Source organism: Falco punctatus (assembly GCF_963210335.1).
Source record: "Falco punctatus genome assembly, chromosome: 3".
Taxonomy (NCBI): Eukaryota; Metazoa; Chordata; class Aves; order Falconiformes; family Falconidae; genus Falco; species Falco punctatus.
The window spans coordinates 84,009,570-84,029,273 of NC_137582.1; the positions used below are offsets into that span (position 1 = coordinate 84,009,570).

The 19,704-nt window shown below is 41.9% G+C and overlaps 1 protein-coding gene and 1 long non-coding RNA gene across 11 annotated transcripts in view; both read right to left on the bottom strand.

Annotated features, from left to right (window-relative positions):
- The window catches only part of CTNND2 (catenin delta 2), a 680,231-nt gene that overhangs the window by 250,878 nt on the left and 409,649 nt on the right, over positions 1-19,704 (bottom strand). The gene's annotated exons all lie outside the window — the stretch shown is intronic.
- Positions 820-19,699, bottom strand: LOC308061721. The gene is made up of 2 exons (XR_013927332.1): positions 16,901-19,699; positions 820-14,896 (listed from the first exon to the last, which is right to left on the bottom strand). It is a non-coding gene; the product is annotated as an uncharacterized lncRNA (long non-coding RNA).

The following is a 19,704-nucleotide window of genomic DNA, read 5'->3' on the forward strand; positions in this document are numbered from 1 at the left end:
TCCTTTGAAAGACAGTTCAGTGGAAATCATGTTTGCTTTTAAATTTTTTAAACTTTTCTATTTTCTCCTTTGTCTTGTTATCAAAATAGGTATTTATATGAACTGAAACTAGCTGTCATCTTAACACCTACAAGCTTTTTGAGTCACTGATTAATTTCTCAAATTATCCTCCTAGCAGACTGTTACTTCCTTTTGAATTTTATCACAATGAACACAGAAGTGCCATGGACCGAATACGAGAGCGAGACAAATAATGATTTAGTTTAAACATGTGCAACTAAGCTTCATTGGCTGGTGTTACCCAAATCAGTTAAAAAAAACCCCAACCCCAAAACACCTAAAACAAAACAAAACAAAAAAACCAAACCAAAACAAAAACCAACCAGAAATCCCAAACACCTCACACTTTAGAATGACTTCTACATCTAACTTGACTACACTACCTTCAGGGACTGTAAAAGGGTTAAGCTTTAGCAGACACTTTTACATGAACGATTTCATGCAAAACTGAAGCAAAGCCATATCCTCCCAATACGCTACTCTTGCTTAAACAAATCCTTTTGTCAGCCAGACTTACTGAGCAAAGTGTGGCTCTTTAGGCTATGGCAAACCTTCTGTCTACTGAGATCTCCCTTCTATTTAGCTATTAAAACAATAAAGCCATAGTAATTATGCCTACTAAAATTAATAAATTTAGAAGTCCATTTGCCTCACTCAGCAACAGTAAATCTTCAGTGAGCACAAGGGCATCCAGAAGGCACACACCTGGAGTGGACCAGAAAGCGTTCATGTAACAACCATGTTTGCAGATTGTCATGCTTTTTAAATTTTTTTTAATTTTATTTTTATTTTTTTATTTTTTTAATTTTATTTTTATTTTTTTAAATTGAAGACACTTACGCCTTTCTCTAACTTTTGCATTTGACTCTCCTCTCAAATCCGAGTCAGCTACACCTTGATCAGAATCAGCTTAGCATGGGTAAGAAGCAATACTACTTTGACAAGGATTCGGGGTTTGCCCCAGAAAGAGAAGAGATGGGCAGGAAGGAGTTGTGTCAGAAATGCTGTTTCTGGAGAAGTAGGTTGCCTCCCCTTGCCCCCAGAACCAGCCACCAGCCCAGCCTTCCTGGGATCTGGCTTGATTAAACAGGATCATGGTCAAGTCACGTTGTTACCCTGGGTCTACAGCAGACCCTATTCTGCCTCTGCATAAAGGTAAAACCAAAAGTCATAACCATATGGTAAAGAAGCAGGTATAGTTTTGTGGACACCTTGAAACCTTGTTGATTTAACAAGAAGCTTGGAGGTAAAGGTGTGCACAAAACTATACCCGCTTCTGGTCTTCAGAAGTTCCAAAACTGATACGGAGAACAAGATTAAAATCAAAATAACAAAAGGCCTCAAAACCTTACTTACCCTGTATCCTGCTTTACCCAAGTGACCACCCACTGAAAGCGCTGGTTTTAATAGTGACTGCTGCCCCCACTTCTTAAACACTTGTATTCATTCAGTGGTTCACGTCAGATAAATAAAGTCTCTCAAGTTCTGTTCCGCTCCTTTTGCACTGCTCAGCCTACCTACCGCTCCCTTCCCAGGCCTGCTCAGCACAGTGGCCGTGCAGAGGCCCCTGGAAGGGTCCTGGCATAGGGCTGCCCTTCCCAAGCGCCCCACTCCACACACACACGAGGGGCAGGTACGGGCTGCAACCTGCAAGGCTGAGGCTGGCTCACACCGGCGGCAGGGTCACAGCACCCACTCTCCCGCAGCTAGCACTGAGTATAGCAAATAACATGCTTACCAGTAGGCCAATACATTTCTATATATTCATTAAGTTTTAAACGACAGTGTAAGAACCATATGCTTGAAGAGGAGAATTTAAATTTTGAGTTAAGAAAAAGATTTTACTGAGAACTTCCAAAGTGGACATTTCACACCGTGCAAACGAAGAACTATAGTCTCGGTGAAGAGATTTCAGTTTGTCACCGAAAGATTTAAGAGCTTGTTTTAATTTGGCATGCCATTAATACCTTAAAAACACCATATCTACCAACACTTCACTACTGCAGCACCAGAATCGCATCCCCCAGGAAAATGGAGTGTCTGGTGTACCATACAGACATATACTATGTTCTTACAACTCTTTTCCAAAGAGAAAGAAAAACCCCTGTTAAATGTAACGAAAACCCTCCAAAGACCTGATGTATGCCCTGATTACGGTTCTTTTGATTGCAGAAATAGCATATAGAAAAGCCAGCCTTCATGATTTTCTACAGCTTTTGCACAGTATTAACAAAGATACAGCAACTTTTAAATTATTGCCGAAAATTTAGGTGTATCACTAAATACATTCACAGGCTCATAATGAGATACTCAACTTCAAAATTCAGGTTTTCTACCTTGTTTTCAAAATTTTGACACCTCTAGAAACAACTAATGGAACCCAAAAAAGCAAGAACACCTTGATTTAGGTGGGGATACTACTGCACCATACCTAAGTATCTTAGGTAGACCAAATCCACATAAAAACTGCTAAGAAGTTCAGACTCTGTAGAAGTCAGAGGGCATTTTGCCCTGGTAACATACAAAGGATTAGACCTTCAGAAAGGATAAACTCATTTGCAAGACTTATCTTGCTACACCTTGCTGAAAATTACTAATTCTACAAGGTAATGCTGCTGTTTGGTTTGTGGATATTACCTTGTAAAATTTTACTCTTATTATTCTGTATCAGGAATTCAGTTCCTGTGTTAACCTTCTTCTTGTGCCTTTCATACAGATTTCACAATTCTGTACTTTTTTTCCCCTGCTTTCTTTTTTTGCTTCACTGATTTGCACCTGCAGTTGATTGTTACGTGAAAGTTGAAAATTGGATCCCAATAAGATGTCTTATCAGTGAAAGGAATGTCCACCATCCCTCCATGAGTTCATAAATGATACAAATGCAGTGCATTCTGTTGGTAGCAAATACATAGGAAGATTTATAAATCAGATACTTTTCCTATCCAATACACCATAAAAATAATACAGTGCATTCTGTGTCAATTAGGAAACAGAATTCATGAAATCTGGGGGATACAAACACTTTTTATCTCTAAATATAAAGTGTGTTTTAGAACACGCACCAGCTTTTTTACAATAGAAATTTAACAAAATCTACTATAATCAAGCTAGGAGCCAATCGGCAATCCAAAGCAACAAGCACATGCAGTCAAGTTTAACAATGTTCAGGATGTACAATAATACATATATAACAAGTTTGCTTAGCGGTTACTTTTAGCAGCACTTTTCCACATTGGAAGTGTAAGATATTAGAGAAATCATTTCAGGTTCCCCCACCATATATTTACTGAAAGAGGAAAAAACTCCCAATTATAATTGATATTAATAACTACCTCTAAGGTAGTTAAGACTTTATGAAGGTGCTATCATATCCTCTGCTCAAAGTACACAGGCACAAGGAATTTCATACTTTAAACATGCAAACTGAGAGCAGAACAAACAAACAAAAAAAGCCCAAACCCAAAACCACTAAAGGATTTCAAGACACAAGGCTCCAATTCAGACTTAAAATACTCAGGATCTTATGCAAATATCAAGACCACAACTTCTGTGTAGCTTGACAACTTTGTTACACAACTTCTTATAGTCAAAATGGGAAAACCAGTCAAAAACTACTGCAACTTTCTATTGCTCTTGTTTTCCATTTTCTTCTCCCTCACTTCTCCACACTCTTTTATTTTGTCCTATTTAGCTGCCAATCTTGCAATCAAACCTCCAGTCTTCAAATCCTCAGCCAGAGAGAAAGAAAAAGAACCTGTAAGCAAATCTTCTCTTGCATCCTCACAGGATGGGCTCTTCTCAATCCAGCCAGCTTTTGCTCTCAATGTATCAGCTTTTTAGGGCTCCCAGGATTGCATGAAACTTCACACAGTCAACTGGAAAAGCCTCTTTCTCTCTATTACCTCCTTGTCCTCTCCTGCTCTCAGGGATTTCTAGTTACGCTTCAAAGACTCAGCTAGCCTTGTTCCCCTACTTCTTCCTGCTGGCTCCAGTTTTCTCCATATGCTCATATTTTGTGTTTATCAGGGGAAATACAAACTCTTTCCCTTCACAGCTAGCTCCAGCATGCTCAGCACCTTCAACAGCCAGGCACGGCAAATAGCCTGTCTCCCTGCTGTACCAGGTATGCCTTTTTATGGGAATACAACATGCCGTACATGGCGAATGCAAGCAAGCAAAAGAAACAGATACTGAACAGCATGGTATTCAGCAAAAGAAGTGTCTCTTCCACCCACAAACACGTGAGTCACAATTTCCTCAGGTACTAGTTATACGTGGCTGTCACAACTACTTGTAATTAGTGTGTCTACGTGCTGTGTAGCAAGCACGTATTCAGTAGTATTTTTGTTATCAAATGTTTCCATGACATGGTAAGGAAGACGCCTTTTTTATCAAGGCAACATCCATGTCTCTTGCAGATGGCATCACAGGAGATTTATGTTGTTCATACTTTCCCGGCCCAACTTCAAAGCCAGAGGTAGCTGTTTGCTGCTAAGCTATTACTTCTACAGCAAATACTCAGTGAATCTCCAAACTGCTTAAAACAAGTTAATTCCCACCACTGGCAGCTGCAGAATACTAAGCCTAATGAAGATCATAAGCATAGTCAAAGTAACAAATTATTACCCATCTGCTATTTGATCCTTTCAAAAAATCTTAAAATCAGCTCTTGACCACCTCTGTATTTACTGTTTTGTGGGAGAAATACTCCTTGCTTCATAGAAGTCACTTGTCACTTGTGCTCAATACTGTTGTGTTCAATAAATCCTCATCCAATGCAAAAAGTTACAATCTTTGAAGACTGAAAAACTGAAGTCACTATTACACTGATGTATCTTTTAATTTTGATTTTTTAAGTGTTCTTTAGATCTGATACTAACTGTTACAATAAGGCTGAACGTTCCTTTGCTTAGAAATTGATTATTTTTTTCCATAATGCAGAAAGAATTGCTGAAATAAAATACTGCTTCCTTGGTTTCTGTGCTACTTCTCTGTTTACAGAGTACCTGGTATCTGGTCACTTTAAAGGCTCCTTTTGTCTATGTTGTTCCACTTCAGTTTGCACATTCTTACATTGTCTGTGTCTTGGTTTCCTTGTCATGCTTATTTTTTGGTTTGAAATACGTACCTTTTTTTCCTTTTATTGAACAGTTCCATTGGGGGAAGACATATAACTGCCATTGCCTAGCCTGTAGCATATGGAATAATGTTCTTAATCACCAATTTAGACTCAGCATTTCTTTACTAGTAATTATTTATGGGTTCAAGTATGTGATTAGCTGGTACCACCTAGTTCCATTAGGGTTAGCAACGGAAGCAAATACATACCTTATGAATTAAGTTATCTGTAAGGATTTTTGTACTTCTAAAGAAAATTTTAATGAAGAAATAGGTACACAAGTAATTCAGTGAGCAGCAATGGTGACAGAGTCTGTATCTCAGAAATTCAGTTACACAGATACGGAGCCTGATATGAAAGAATTCTGATCAAAGTTTATTTGCAGCTGTGCTTGATGCAACTTCGGTGAAACCCAAAGTCAACACTTGAATACAACCTCTTCCACAGCCAGGTCTGTTGCAAGGCTTCACTGCTGTGCCCAGCCTCACACTCCCAGACCCACACCCTTCTCAAATGCTATATACATCCCTCCAGTTGTCCTCCACCATCAGGTTCCAAAGTTACAGGGTGTCCATCACAGGAACACAGCCTGTATGTCAAAAGTGTATATAGCTAAAGCATCATTTTGAAATTCATGTGGTCTGAGGGGACACCAAGGTTTTATGCAGACATTAGGATTCCCCTAGCAACCACATACATTCAATTATTTCAGATTCCCAACTCTCTGACTCGAGACAGGAGTGACTGACTTCCTTCTTTGCAACCAAACAAGGCAGAAGCCGTATTTTTCAAGTTCATATTATTAAAAAAGTATATTAAAAATATAATACTCCTGTCCATCTCTGGGAACTAACTGCATTTTACCTCTGCCAGATTTTAATTTCCACTTGTATATGCAACTTCCATTCTTAGACTCAGTTTCTAACACGTTTCAGTGATGCTCCTTTGCACAAAATAAAAATGATGCATCAACATAAGGTGATAACTGCATGCCAGCTTTGGCTGCCAAAGGTGTTATGCCAAGCTCTTTGCTCTGATTGTCTCTTGTCTCTCTAAGTTGCATTCCTCAGTTTTGGGAGAACATGCAGTTTAATTCATTTGTTACATGAGCATTTAAACAGAGAAAGTAACAACTGCAAGGCCCTTAAAAGCAACTGCCCTTTCAGAATCTGAGATACTAAAATTCATCTGCCAGTTTCCTCAGAGGAGATAAAATTCAACCCTGAGCAACAACACTATACAAGACATACACATCACTTTCCTCCTCTTTGTAGTACTACATGGTTTGACATTGTGCACATGGGACATAATGACCGTAATGATTATAAATCCCAATCACAGCAAAACCACACAGACCATCCTACTGCACATCAACTAGCCTACTGAAACTAAATTTCTGTTTTCATTCCAAATTCACCTTCTCTTGAAATCCTTGTTAAAAGTTTCCTGTCCAGCTAGCTGACATAAAACAGAACACATGGATGGAAGTCACTATTATTATTAAAAAAGGTATAATTATGAGAAGTAACAGATGAACAGCCTGCCCTGCATCATGCTACAGCCTTCAAGCACACAGATGTCTTCTCCTTCAAATACTGACTTCTCCCTATTTAATACGCTATGATTCCAAGTAACAAAATGGGTGCTTACTAGTATTTTTTAGAACACCTTACTGAGCTTCAGCTATGATAATTAGTAGTTTCCACTCTGAAGTAGAGTTATTTTACTATTGTTAACCACATTTGTATTGCAGTGCCAGATAATGTGATATGTACACCTTAAACATTAACTTAAACTTCTGCAAATGATAGTCTGAAACTTGCTGGACCCTTTATAGTAAAAACTAACATTTTTGAAAACTTGCTGTACTTGTAACCCTACATGTAAGCTGCTGAAATTATGATAGAGAAAAAGGCTGCATCTAAAAGAAGAGAGTCTTTTATACAGATCTATAAAATAAATATTACAGCTTGAGTTAAAAAAAAAAAAAAAGAGGGAGCCTGGTGATTTATTAAAAGAGTGTCTTTAAATACAATGCTGCAGAAAGAACGATCCTCTAAAAGCATTAGTTGTCTTGAAGACATCACTGGGTAGTTACCTCAGGTACAGCATTGTGGTTTTGTTCAGCAAAGACTACAAGGAGAAGATTTATGAAAAGTGTCTGAACTGCTTCTTATTTCATGAATGACAACCTTGTATCCCTACCCAACACTGAAGTAAATAAAAAAGAATGGACATAGTCCTGCATCACTAAAGTCTAATGTGACGAGGCTTTAACCTGAGACTACACCTGTACTGTAAATAGATCATAAATAGTTTCTGGCACAGAGTAGACAAGTGTATTTTCTCAATAGTGTCAGATGAGATTTACAGGGTATGCTTCCCTGACCAATGTTTTATAATCACACTTCTCCCTCAACAGATGGCAAAAGTCAAGGGACATCCAAGAAGCATTCAGACACACTCTAGGTCACCCTTCTATTCAAGAAGGAGAATTAGAAAATACATAGGACAAACCACAAGCATCTGGAGGTATCCTATTCATGGGACAGAGGAAGGAGACTGGATACTGACCATTTTGAAAGGTTTCTGTTCTGAGCAGCACTGAAATCTTGGCTGTCTTCAAATGGGTACAATTCCTCTGTGGAGCCCAGCCACAATACTTGGCACCTATGAATATCTTATTTGGAGAAATCCTTCTCCACTATAAGGGACATTACAGATTACAAAGCTGGTTCTACAGGGTTTTCACATCCTGCCGCTTCTCTCCCTTTCTCATTGCTCTTGTCCACAGCTTTACAGTGACCACTGGGTAACAATGAAGTTCAAAACAATGTAATTTATTAGACTCTGCCCAAAAATTTAATAGGAATGATTTTTTAAAAAAAAAATAATTCCCCCCCTCCCCTCAGAGAGGATGCCACTGTACCTGGAAAAAGAATCACCTAAAAACGTATACTCAAGAATGTAACACAGATAAGGCTATACCAGACACCTTGGATCTCTTGAATGAAATGGGATTATGACTTTGCATTGCTTTGAGGCAATTTGTTATTCACTATGCAGATCACTAAGGTATTTTGTGCTCCATCTACTTTGTACTGAAGATTTGTTCCCCACTTGTGTCCTATAATTCTCTCTCCCAAAGCAATCTTATCAAGTGGATGTCAGTTAGCAATACAGGTCTATTATCACAACATTACCAAACTGATAGAGATGCAGTGGTAGGAATATTTTTTCTTTTTAATTTCCCTGAAAACATTATGTCCTATAGTCAAAACTCCATGCTGTGTGATTTACCAGCATGATCCTCAATTAATCTGCAGCTGTGGCATCACAGTATGCCCCTGCACAGCACAACAGCTTGTGACAAAACAAAAAATAAAACAAACAAACCTGTCCCTCAACCAGAAAAAAAAACCCATCGCTTAAGCAGAAAGAAGTGTTGTTTTGTATTTGTAACCTACCTGTTGTACTTTAGGACTGAACAAAAACTAAATAAAGATTTGAGAAGCAATATCATGGAAAAAGGGCTTAATCCAAATGGGGAAAATTGAAGATAATTTTTCTGTTGGTCCTCCTTTGTGCCTGCAGTTACAATGCCTGCAGTGACAACTTTAAAGCCAAATTAAGTAAAATATATTTGAAACCAAGGTTTCCTTTTTCCTTTCAAATGAAGTATCTGTAATCCAGGAAGTAGCATGTAACAGGTAGCTTTTCATTAATAGCCAGATGTTGCTCTGGAACTGAACTATATCAGTGTACTCATTGATGCTCACTGTAAGAATCTGAACACGCCTACCTGCATGTATAGAGGGACAACAAAGAATGATTTTCCCTTTCTCTTAAAATTTCTTTTACTCATTAATCTGAAGTTTATGGAATTACAAGTGATACATATGGTTAACTAAATCTAGTTCCATGCCAAGCAATACTAACACAACCTGAGAAAGGATAAGATAGCTGTGGGGCAGCTGGGATATAAACTGCCCTGTGGAACCTGCCACTGGCAACATACAAGGCTCAAACATCAGAGTCTGGTTCCCAAAGCTGAAGTTATAGTTGCATGCCTTGCAAGTATAGAAAGCTATGAACTAAGCCCTATATACGGGATTCATCATGACATTACAATTGGAGTCCTATAATGTCTTTTTTACATAATCTTATTTCAACATAAAAATGTTGTGTTAGTATTCTAAATTTTTTTCAGCATGTTGAAGTTACAAACAATTTCAGCGATTTGAAATGGCTAAAGAGAGTAAGTTATGAAGGGACTGCTTGCTATAAAGTATTGTAAATGACTATCAAAATAATCTCTCATTTTGTAAATGACTATCAAAGGAATATCTCTCACAGCAAAGTTTAAAACCCCCAATGTTCTCATATTTGTTTCAGATATCATCTGAATACCAAGTGCAAGGCCATGCATACGGGCCAGGCCAACCCCTGGTATCAGTACAGGCTGGGGGATGAATGGGTTGAGAGCGGCCCTGCAGAGAAGGAGCTGGGGGAACTGGTGGGTGAAGAGCTGCACGTGAGCTGACAGTGTGCGCTCGCAGCCCAGGCGGCCAGCCCTCGCTGGGGCTGCACCACAAGGACCGTGGCCAGCAGGTCCAGGGAGGTGGTTCTGCCCCTCGGCTCTGCTCTGCTGAGACACCACCCCCACCCTGGAGTGCTGCCTCCAGCTCTGGGGCCCCCAGCACAGCAATGACATGGACCTGTCGGCGCGGGTCCAGACAAGGGCCACAAAAACGATCAGAGGGATGGAACACTTCTGCAAAGAAACGCTGAGCGAGTTGGGGCTGTTCAGCCTGGGTAACAGAAGGCTCTGGGGAGACTTTATTGTGGCCTTGCTTTACTTAAAGGGGACTTGTATGAGAGATGGGGACAAACCTTTTGGCAGGGTCTGTTGCGATAGGACGAGGGGTAATGGCAGTAATCTGAAAGAGGGTAGATCTGGACTAGATAAAATGAAAGGAATTTTTTATGAGGGTGGTAAACCACTGGCACAGGTTGCCCAGAGAGGTGGTAGATGCCCCATCCCTGGAAACATCCAAGGTCAGGTTGTACAGGACTGTGAGTAACCTGATCTAGTTGAAGATGGCCCTGTTCATTGCAGAGGGTTGGACTAGATGATCTTTGGAGGTCCCTTCCAACCCAAACTATTCTATCATTCTGTTATGAACTACTTCATTACCGCCAAAAAAGAAAAAAAAACCTTAAAAGGTTAAAGGTTTAAGGTAAAAACCTAAAAAATGGTTATAGAACAGGTCACCTGTAAAAGGAGACACAGAAAAACATTATCAGTTCTTGATGTTGCATGACTGCAATAAAATAGGCTTAACAATTCTTCAAAGAAGAATAAATCACTCTATAGGATATGGACATCTAACTTTTTTATATGACCTGTTTTTCAAATATTGGAAAATTGCTTCACAACATGAAAAAAGCTTCACCTTGAAGGAATGACTTCTAAAAATATCAAACATATGCAATAATTTATTACATATGAAGACAAATATTTACGGTCTTGTGAAGATGATAGACTTCAGCTCAATTCATGCATCCTTTGTAGCCTCATGCTCCTTTTATAAGGGACAACAAAAGGCGCTAATAGACATGACAAACATTGAGAATCAAAGAAGGCCTGAGCTGGACCAGCATAAAAAACATGCAGCAAATTAAGTACTTGTGTATTTGGAAGCAGCATTAAGCAGTCCATGCCACACCCCTTCTCTGTTCTTGCTGAAAAAAACCTCAATTTAAAAAAAAATAATACTTGCACCTACTCTGCAGTTACTGTTCCCACAGACCACTGGCTCCCTTGCTGGCAAGGCAGAGCCGACTGGCAGCAGCACAGTACTCACTCCCAGAGCAAGGTGGGTCTCTGCCCCACCATGCCAGCGGCAGAGGGAAGGCAGACCAGAGGCATGGTGCTGGCAGCTGGCGCAGCTTGCCAGCAGCAACTCCACAGTGCCGGACTTCTGTCTACCAGGGCAACGAGATGAGATGGAAGCTCAAGTGGGTTGGGTGTGTGGCTGCCTTTCCTACAAGGAGGGAGTCCCCAGGGAGGGGATGTGAATGGCATGTGAACCTGGCACTGAGAGTGGGAGGCAACTGGACACCAATGAGCTGGGACTGCTGTGCTTTGCTTTGTCCAATGTAAATGAGAGAAGGCCAGAGCTACCTGAGCACCCAAAAGCCATAAAACTAGCAACATCTCTTCCCTGCAAAAACCACCAAACTTAAACAAACCAACAGTGCAATCAATTTTGTATGGGCTGTTCCTGTCTGGGGTGGCAGAAAAAGGAGGTTTTGCTTCTCCCTCTTGTGCCTCTCCTTTAGGTCCTGAACAGAGACCTAACTCTCATATCACAGGCACCTTGTAGGATGGAACAAGGAGGCAGAAGACAGGAATGGCCCAGCCATGTCGTGAGAAAGCCAGCACAGCTCTATGATAAGACAAGACATGTCAGTTTTCCTTGTAAATCTTGCCTTCAGACACTGCTTAACCTCCAGGACAGCAAAAGCCTAGGCCAAACGCAGCAGGGGCAAAGCAGCAAACACAAGCACAGTCACCTGGGTCCTCTTCCCATCCCTACAGCAGCACACTAATCCGTGAAGAAAGACCGGTCTACAGGAGCAAACGCTGCCCCTACCCCACTAAAGCAAGACACACTTTTAACAGGAGAAAGGTAACGTTAGAAATAACCAGGAGCAGGGATCCACACAAGGCACCCCTCGGTGCAGGCTCCTTTCCTTCAGCAGATGAAGAACCAGGCAGGTGCAGGAAGGAAGGTGGAGAACAGGAGGACAGCATTTGTCCAGAAACACAACAGTAATTCTCACCTTCAGCAGTTCTTCCTGAGCTGCATCAGAGGACAATGTAATACAGTTTCTCCCTGCCGCTGGCAAGCACCTGAACAGAACCACGGCCTAGAGCAACGGGTAACTCTTCCCTCTGAAAAGGAGCCCCCTTGACTCTTCACGGTTCTCCTGACAGCACTTGCCCTCCACACAGAAACCCAGGGCGCAAAAACCCATGTTACTAGTTTGCACCTGCCATCATGAATTTCACAGGCCTCCTCTCTTCCATCAACACTGTCCACCACGGCAGCCAGGAGGCAGTGCAGCCTGCGTAACAGACAGCTTCAGAGGCAGTGGTGCGCTGGTGGAACCACCCAAACATCAGCAGAAGAAACCTCGGGGAGACCTGGCCTTAAGGAGCAGAGGCCATCAGAGAAGCTGAAGGGCAGCCTGGTAACCGCCTTAATACACAGGGGCATTGGGCAGCCTCGGAAGTAGCACAAGAAGTGCTGGAGGATTGCCCCTGCTCCACACGTGCTCCCCCATGGATAACCCGTTGCAAGGGCATGCTTGGTAGACCCTTCAAGTTCTGCACTAGGCCACTCTTCAGAGGCAATGCAAACTTTGATGGCTTATCCTCTCACTATTTAACCTCCTTTCAGTAAATCTTTCATTTCAGGGTCCTCTTTCTAATTTCAGCAATATCAACCACCGACCCTACTCTTCCTAACTTTCCCTGTCTCTCTGGGAAGCACAGAAGAGTTCTCAAAATGCCCTGCGTGCCCTGTCTTCATCAAGGAGGCACTTCAGCTCTGTGCACCCAACACTCAAAACTAATACCAACTGGTCATGTAACTATACAAAGCTGCTGGACTTCCCATGATTGAGCTGTGTCACAAGGCCTTCTCCACGGTGACCTTTGGGGGTTAGAGGCAGAGAGAGTCCTAAGCCTGTGCTTTCCAGGCAATCCTCTAGCTTTCTTCAAGGCCATCAAGGTTCCCCTGGTACCAGCAGGATGCGTATGTCCTTCACATTGCTGAGAAGGCCAGGTTCACTCCTCTGGTGTAATTGATGGTTCATCCTTGCCACTTGTGTGAGGTTAGGGACAAAGACTCTCCCCACAGCCCCTTGAAACCAATGAAAGCTCTTAATGTGTGAGCACTGTGCAGGTGTTGAGGTCTAAATACCCATAGATCACAAGAGTCACCAGTGCTTTTAAGCAGCAGCACTTATTTATGTGACAAAGCCTCAGTTTGTAGAGAGTTCAGAATAAGCACAGACCTCCCACTTACCACCCCTCCTGCCCAGACTGCTGGGGACAGCACTCTCGCAAGGCTTTTAATAACTCTATCCAGAAATCACATTGTTTTTACAGAAGAGGGCTCATCTCTTTCACTGAGAAACCACAACAAAAGCAAGTGTCATTAAGAGCTTCCAGACAGAGTGTTGCCAGCATCCAGAGGGTGATGGCAACTGGTCCCGCAGACCCCACTGCCACAAAAGCCATGCTCCCCTGCTGCAGGTCGGCAATGACAGCTCAGCACACAAGCAGCAAATCTGCTTTCTCCTCAAGGCAGCTACAGAAATCCCAGGGTTGCAAAACAGCAAGATTTTACTTAGACTTATTTCATGTTTAACGTTAATTAAATGCCAATAACTAAGGACTAAATCCCTAGTCTAAACTTTTAACTGCAAATAAGCAAATGAGCATTGATTCTGTCCCCTGCTCTGGCTCTGCGACCCCTCCCTCCTCTTCAAGTAATAGCCCTCTTCAAATTCCAGTGGTGTCCATGTAAACATCCCATCAAATAAGCTTATCTCTGCTATTAACAACTTAGGATTTAAATTAATAATGCATGGCCTTTAGGTTTATAAGGGAAGTAATGCACCTGCTTTGACAAAAGTTATTGCTGTATTTACAGCCCAACTAAATAACAAGTTGTAAGTTGCTATTCAGTAAGTAAATGAATTCATTATTTATACCATGTCAGAGTACTTCCTCTAAACATATCTTTTGTGGATCCCCATTTCAAAAGTAGAATTTCACATTTATTGCTACTTTCAGTGCAAACATTTGGGCTTGTACTTTTTATAGGAGAGAAGGCATTACCCTTTCAAGACCAAAAGGGATTGTTAAGTAAAAGCTACTGATCAAAAAAGCCTATGCACCTACTGCAGTCAAGTTTGAAAGATTATTTTTAGCTTAGACAGCATGACAGTAACACACCCGGCCATAATTTAAATCACAATGTGATGAATAATTCATCCTGCCCCTATCTAAAGTTATGCTAGTAAGGGAGATGTTCAGTAAGCTCCTAATATTTCGTACCTTCTGCAATACGTGGCCTTTAGTGCAGAGGTATCGGCATGCATTTCATTCACGAGTAGAATACAAGGAAAACAAAAAAAGTTTAGAAATAAAAAAAGAAACGTCCCCAAAACAGTGAGTAAATAGAACAAACTTAAAGTAATTTACCCCGTAGAGAAATTCTAGCTTATTGAATTCTGCTCAGTAAAAGTTTATTCATCTAGAGGATTGTCCTGGCTTCAGCTGGGATGGAGTTAATTTCCTTCTTAGTAGCTAGCACAATGCTGTGTTTTGGCTCTGATGTAAGAACAATGTTGATAGGACACTGATGCTTTCAGTTGTTGCTGGGTGATGTTTATACTAAATCAAGGACTTGTCAGTTTCTCGAGAGGGCTGGAGGGGCACGGGAAATGGGGAGGGGACACAGCCAGGACAGGTGACCCCAACTATCCAAAGAGGCATTCCATACCATATGACGTCATGCTGAGTATATAAACTGGGGGAAGAAGGAGGAAGGTGGGGACATTAGGCATTATGGCATTTGTCTTCCTGAGTAACCGTTACTCATGATGGAGCCCTGCTGTCCTTCGATGGCTGAACACCTGCCTGCCCATGGGAAGTGGGGAATGAATTCCTTGCCTTGCTTTGCTTGCATGCACAGCTTTTGCTTTACCTAGTAAATTGTTCTTATCTCAACCCATGAGTTTTACACTCCTTTCCGATTCTCCCCCCCATCCCTCTGGGTGAGCGGGAGTGAGCAAGCAGCTGTGTGGGGCTTGGTTGCCAGCCAGGGTTAAACCATGACAGTCCTTTTCGACACCCAACGTGGGGCTCGAAGGCTTCAAGATAACAGATTTGATTGGAATGTGCTAGTTTGAATTTATAGCCGTTATTGCTGTTTAGCTATTAAGGGGCAGGTTTCTGTGCTTACCATGGGGCTTGCCTGCCTTACGGTATATATACTGTATACCAGTGCTCGTTAGTGGCTGCTTCTTGCTTTCACTGCTTGCTGTACTGCTTATCATCTCACTGTGCTGTGCCCCGGAACGTTCTGATAACAACCGTGGTGATGCGCTGGGGCTGGCAAGTGGCCATGGCATCACTGCTGTTTCTGTGCTGCTGTACTGGACAGGCTGGAGCTCCAGTGTGAACTCGAGTCAAAGGGACTGTGACCTGTGGATGAGCCCACGTGGGAGCAGGACACCCCAAAGACCCTGCAGCCGTGACTAAGTCCACGCCTGAGCAGGTATAGCTCACAGTGTTTGTGGTCATGGTTATGTCTGTGCTGCAGCAGGCATTCCTCTGAAGGAATTGTGGCCCAAGGATAAGTCCGTGTTGGAGAAGGTACGCCTCAAAGCATCTGTGGCTGTGGGTAAGTCTGTGCTGCAGTAGGTACACCCTGAAGCATCAGTGGCTGTGCACGAGGTCATGCTGGAGTACCTCAAAGTGTGTGGCAGCGGAGAAGCCCACGACAGAGCAGGTACAGCCCTGAAGAGATTGTGGCCAGGGATAAGGCCATGCTGGAGATGATTTACTTCTGAAGGGACTGTGGCTGTGGGTGAGGCCACGCTGCAGCAGGTCTGTGGTGATGGCCCATGGGTAAGGCCATGTTGGAACAGGTGCATCTCAAAGTGGTTGTGGCTGTGCTGCAGCAGGTATACCCTGGAGAGACTGTGGCTCGTAGCTGAGCCTCCACTTGGAGCAGGTTGCAGTCTGTGGCTAAGTCCAAGCCGGACCAGGGGCAAGGGGAGGAGTTAATTACCATGTTAAACCCTACGGGGTTGTCCGAAGGGTCCAGGGGTGGAGATTGTAATGGATATACCTTTAAATTGTGACTCATGATTTGAGTTTCATGTTACAGGAACGACTGTAGCAGCAACCATCTAAATCATCAGAGGCCAAGCCTGACAACAAGCAGTGCAAGTGTAGCAGTGACCTGACCTGAGCTGGCTTTGATGGCCGATAACCCCATACAACAAACAACCTCTCTTCTCCTGAGTGACCACCATAAGAGATCATGTTCATGGACTAAAAGAACTCAACGGACATTTTGTGAACATTTTGTGGACATTTTATAGACATTTTTACAGGGGTGGTGCATAGACTAGGGGAATGATGTCCGTGTATTATAACAAAGAACGGGAAGGGGGACGATGGTTAATAAGGGTGTATTGGAAAGTGTAGCATGATGTAAATGGTATGGAATAAGGGGTGGATACTGTCCTGGTTTCAGATGGGATACAGTTAATTTACTTCTTAGTAGCTAGTACAGTGCTGTGTTTTGGCTCTGATGTGAGAACAATGTTGGTAGGACACGGATGGCTGTGGTTGGTGCTGGGTGATGTCTATACTAAGTCAAGGATTTTTCAGTTCCTCGGGCCCTGCCAGCGAGAGGGCTGGAGGGGCAGGGGAAATTGGGAGGGGACACAGGCAGGACAGCTGACCCCAACTATCCAAAGGGATATTCCATACCATGTGATGTCATGCTGAGTGTATAGGCTGGGGGAAGGAGGAGGAAGGTGGGGACATTTGGCACCATGGCGTTTGTCTTCTCAAGTAACCGTTTTGTGTGCTGGAGCCCTGCTGTCCCGGGGATGGCCGAACACCTGCCTGCCCATGGGAAGTGGGGAATGAATTCCTTGCTTTGCTTGCGTGTGTGACTTTTGCTTTTCCTTTTAAGTTGTTCTCATCTCCACCCTTGAGTTTTACACTCCTTTCCGATTCTCCCCCCCATCCCTCTGGGTGAGGGGGAGTGAGCAAGCGGCTGCGTGGGGCTTGGTTGCTGGCTGAGGTTAAACCATAACAAGGATGAAAAACTGAGCGGGCTTTATTCTTAGTTGTGTAAATATTCCTGAATGTAATAAGTATTTAAGAGCTAACAAAAAACAAAGAGGTAGATATCTACATTTAAAAAAAAAGTTTTCATTTGGTAAAGTCACTTAATCTTGCAAATTAAATGAAATTTTCAGATTCATGAAGAATGTTCGCTTTAGAAAAAAGCAACAAGAAAACACAAAAATAAATGCTTTGCAAGTACAACTAGCATAATTTTTGTTTCTAATGGGCAATGTTAGCTGCAGAGAAAAATATCCATGCTTTGGACAAAGGCCTTAGACTAGGTTTGCCTTTCTTTTTTTCTTTTTCATCAGATGTTTAAAAGCATGCAAAATCTTCATGACTCCATTTACTGTTGTAATGGGCAAAAGAATGTGAACTACGGTCTATAAAGGAGCACACTGAAGTTCTAAAGCTCCCCTCCCCACTGCCAACCCCAGGTGAGACTCATGCATACATAAGATACAAGCCATGAACCCTTGGCATGTATCTTCAAGGAGTACACAGTAATCTACAATCCCTCGTATTTTACACAAAATAATCAAGACAAATAGCTAGTCAGTCCTCCAATAAAAAAAACATGTAACACATCCCAACGAAGAGATAAAATGTTACATGTGCCAAATATCAGTTCAACTCCTTCCCCTCCTTTCTGCTAATCTGAGTAAAACTGCATGGTCTTCATGAGAAGGGGGTATGTTCCTACAGGCCTTTATGGTAGAGGCAGAAGGAGTCCGAGAGCTGATCCAATCCAGCCCAAAATTCCCTCTGAGCACTGACAGCTCTTCAGCCTGGTTGTGTGAAAGGCTGACAGCATCCACAGCTAACATCTATTGATGGAGCAACAGAATAATTGGCCTGGCATGCATCCACTTGCTTTTATTTCCCCTGACCCTGATGATATAGGTGGAGGGGGAAAGCAAGGGATGATCAACGCAACACAAAGCTGGACTGATGGGGTTGTTCCTCAGAATGAGCCTAAAGTAATGTTCAATCCATATCCCAAACAGCAAGACAAAATTCACCTTCACAGGGCCCATTTCTGCTACCCAAACCAGTGTATTTTTTTAAGCTTTTTCTCCTCCTTTCTAAAAACTCATCTTCAGGTATTACCCACTAACATCCTGAGTCCTAGTTTCATTCCCTGTAATTGTGATCTATGTTAACAGGGTCTCCTTCCTTACGGAGGTGTTGGGAAGATGACAGTCACAAGACAGTCTGCTACTTCAGCACAGAGAACCAAGGGATGTTTTGCAAGCAAAACAAGAAACCCTCTTCAGGGCATGACTGGGAAAGAGAGCACTGCATAGAAAGTAAGACCCGGCCACATGTGGAACATGAGGCTTAAAATTCAGTATAAATAGTTGCTTCAATCACTATTGCTGCTTCCACTGCTCAGTGATTTAGGCAGAGATCTTTTCACTTTCATGCAAAGAATAGTAATCTTTTCTCATATACCAAAACATACATCATGGCAGCTCCTTTAACAGGAAGGAAGTGCTGTAATGGCGTTCTTCAAAAAGTACAAAGCTGTTACAGGTATTTAGCTACAGAACTCTGAAAAAAGTTTTAAAGTATTTTCTTCTGTACTCTGAACACCCACAACTTGCATAAAGCCATAGAAATCTTTAGACATGCAAAACCTGACACTTTGCCCTTGGAGAAGTGGTTCTAGAAATAAAAAAGGTAAGTTTTAAAAGAAAGCAAAGTATCTTGCTCCAAGAAGTACACAACTTTTTCTTGAAGAAAATGGGATTGATCTGAAAATGGACATAATCTTCCACGTTTAATCAATACAGCAAAGATAAAACACCCGAAACACTTAAAATTCCTAAGACAAGTTCTTTCTACATCTGCTTTAGGCTATTTTGGCTGTAGCATTTATGTACTCTAATTATTTTGTGCATTAAATACCATAAATATCCCTGTTGATTTGTGATCTATTTGTGGGTTCCAACATACAGCTGTATTTCATTTGGTGAGATGATGTTCTGCAACCAGGACTTGTACACCAATGCATTTCATGGACAATTATTATTATTTATGGATAGACCAGTGATGCTAACAGCTTTTCTCTATGCCATAGTTCAACTTTATGTCTGCATACCTACACCTAAGTGTACCTCTGTAGGAGAGAGGAAGAGCATTTATGTATGATTCACTTGGAAAGCAAGTGAATAATCCTTTAGCTTCATGTGGAAGAAACTTTGCAGTCCCTTTGCAACACACAAAACACCTTTGCAAACAAAAAAACCCTACCAATTTCTTCAGAGACAACAGATTTTTCTCAAAGAAAATACACAAGATTAATAAAAATATTCTCTCTCCCCTTAGTAAGCACCTTCCCCAAATTAGATTAGCTTACTGTACACATAGCACAACATTAAGTATTTCTCCATTTCATGTGTGCCTTTGAGGTTCTATCAATAGCTGCCATCTGCACAAGGTATTTTGTTTGACTGGCATGCACATAATAAATTTTGTTTGGCACATCAGAAAAAGGAAAACTAGGGCTGAAGAATAAAGTATATCTCATAAAAAAAAAAAACAAACAATCATGCAAGTTACATCCACC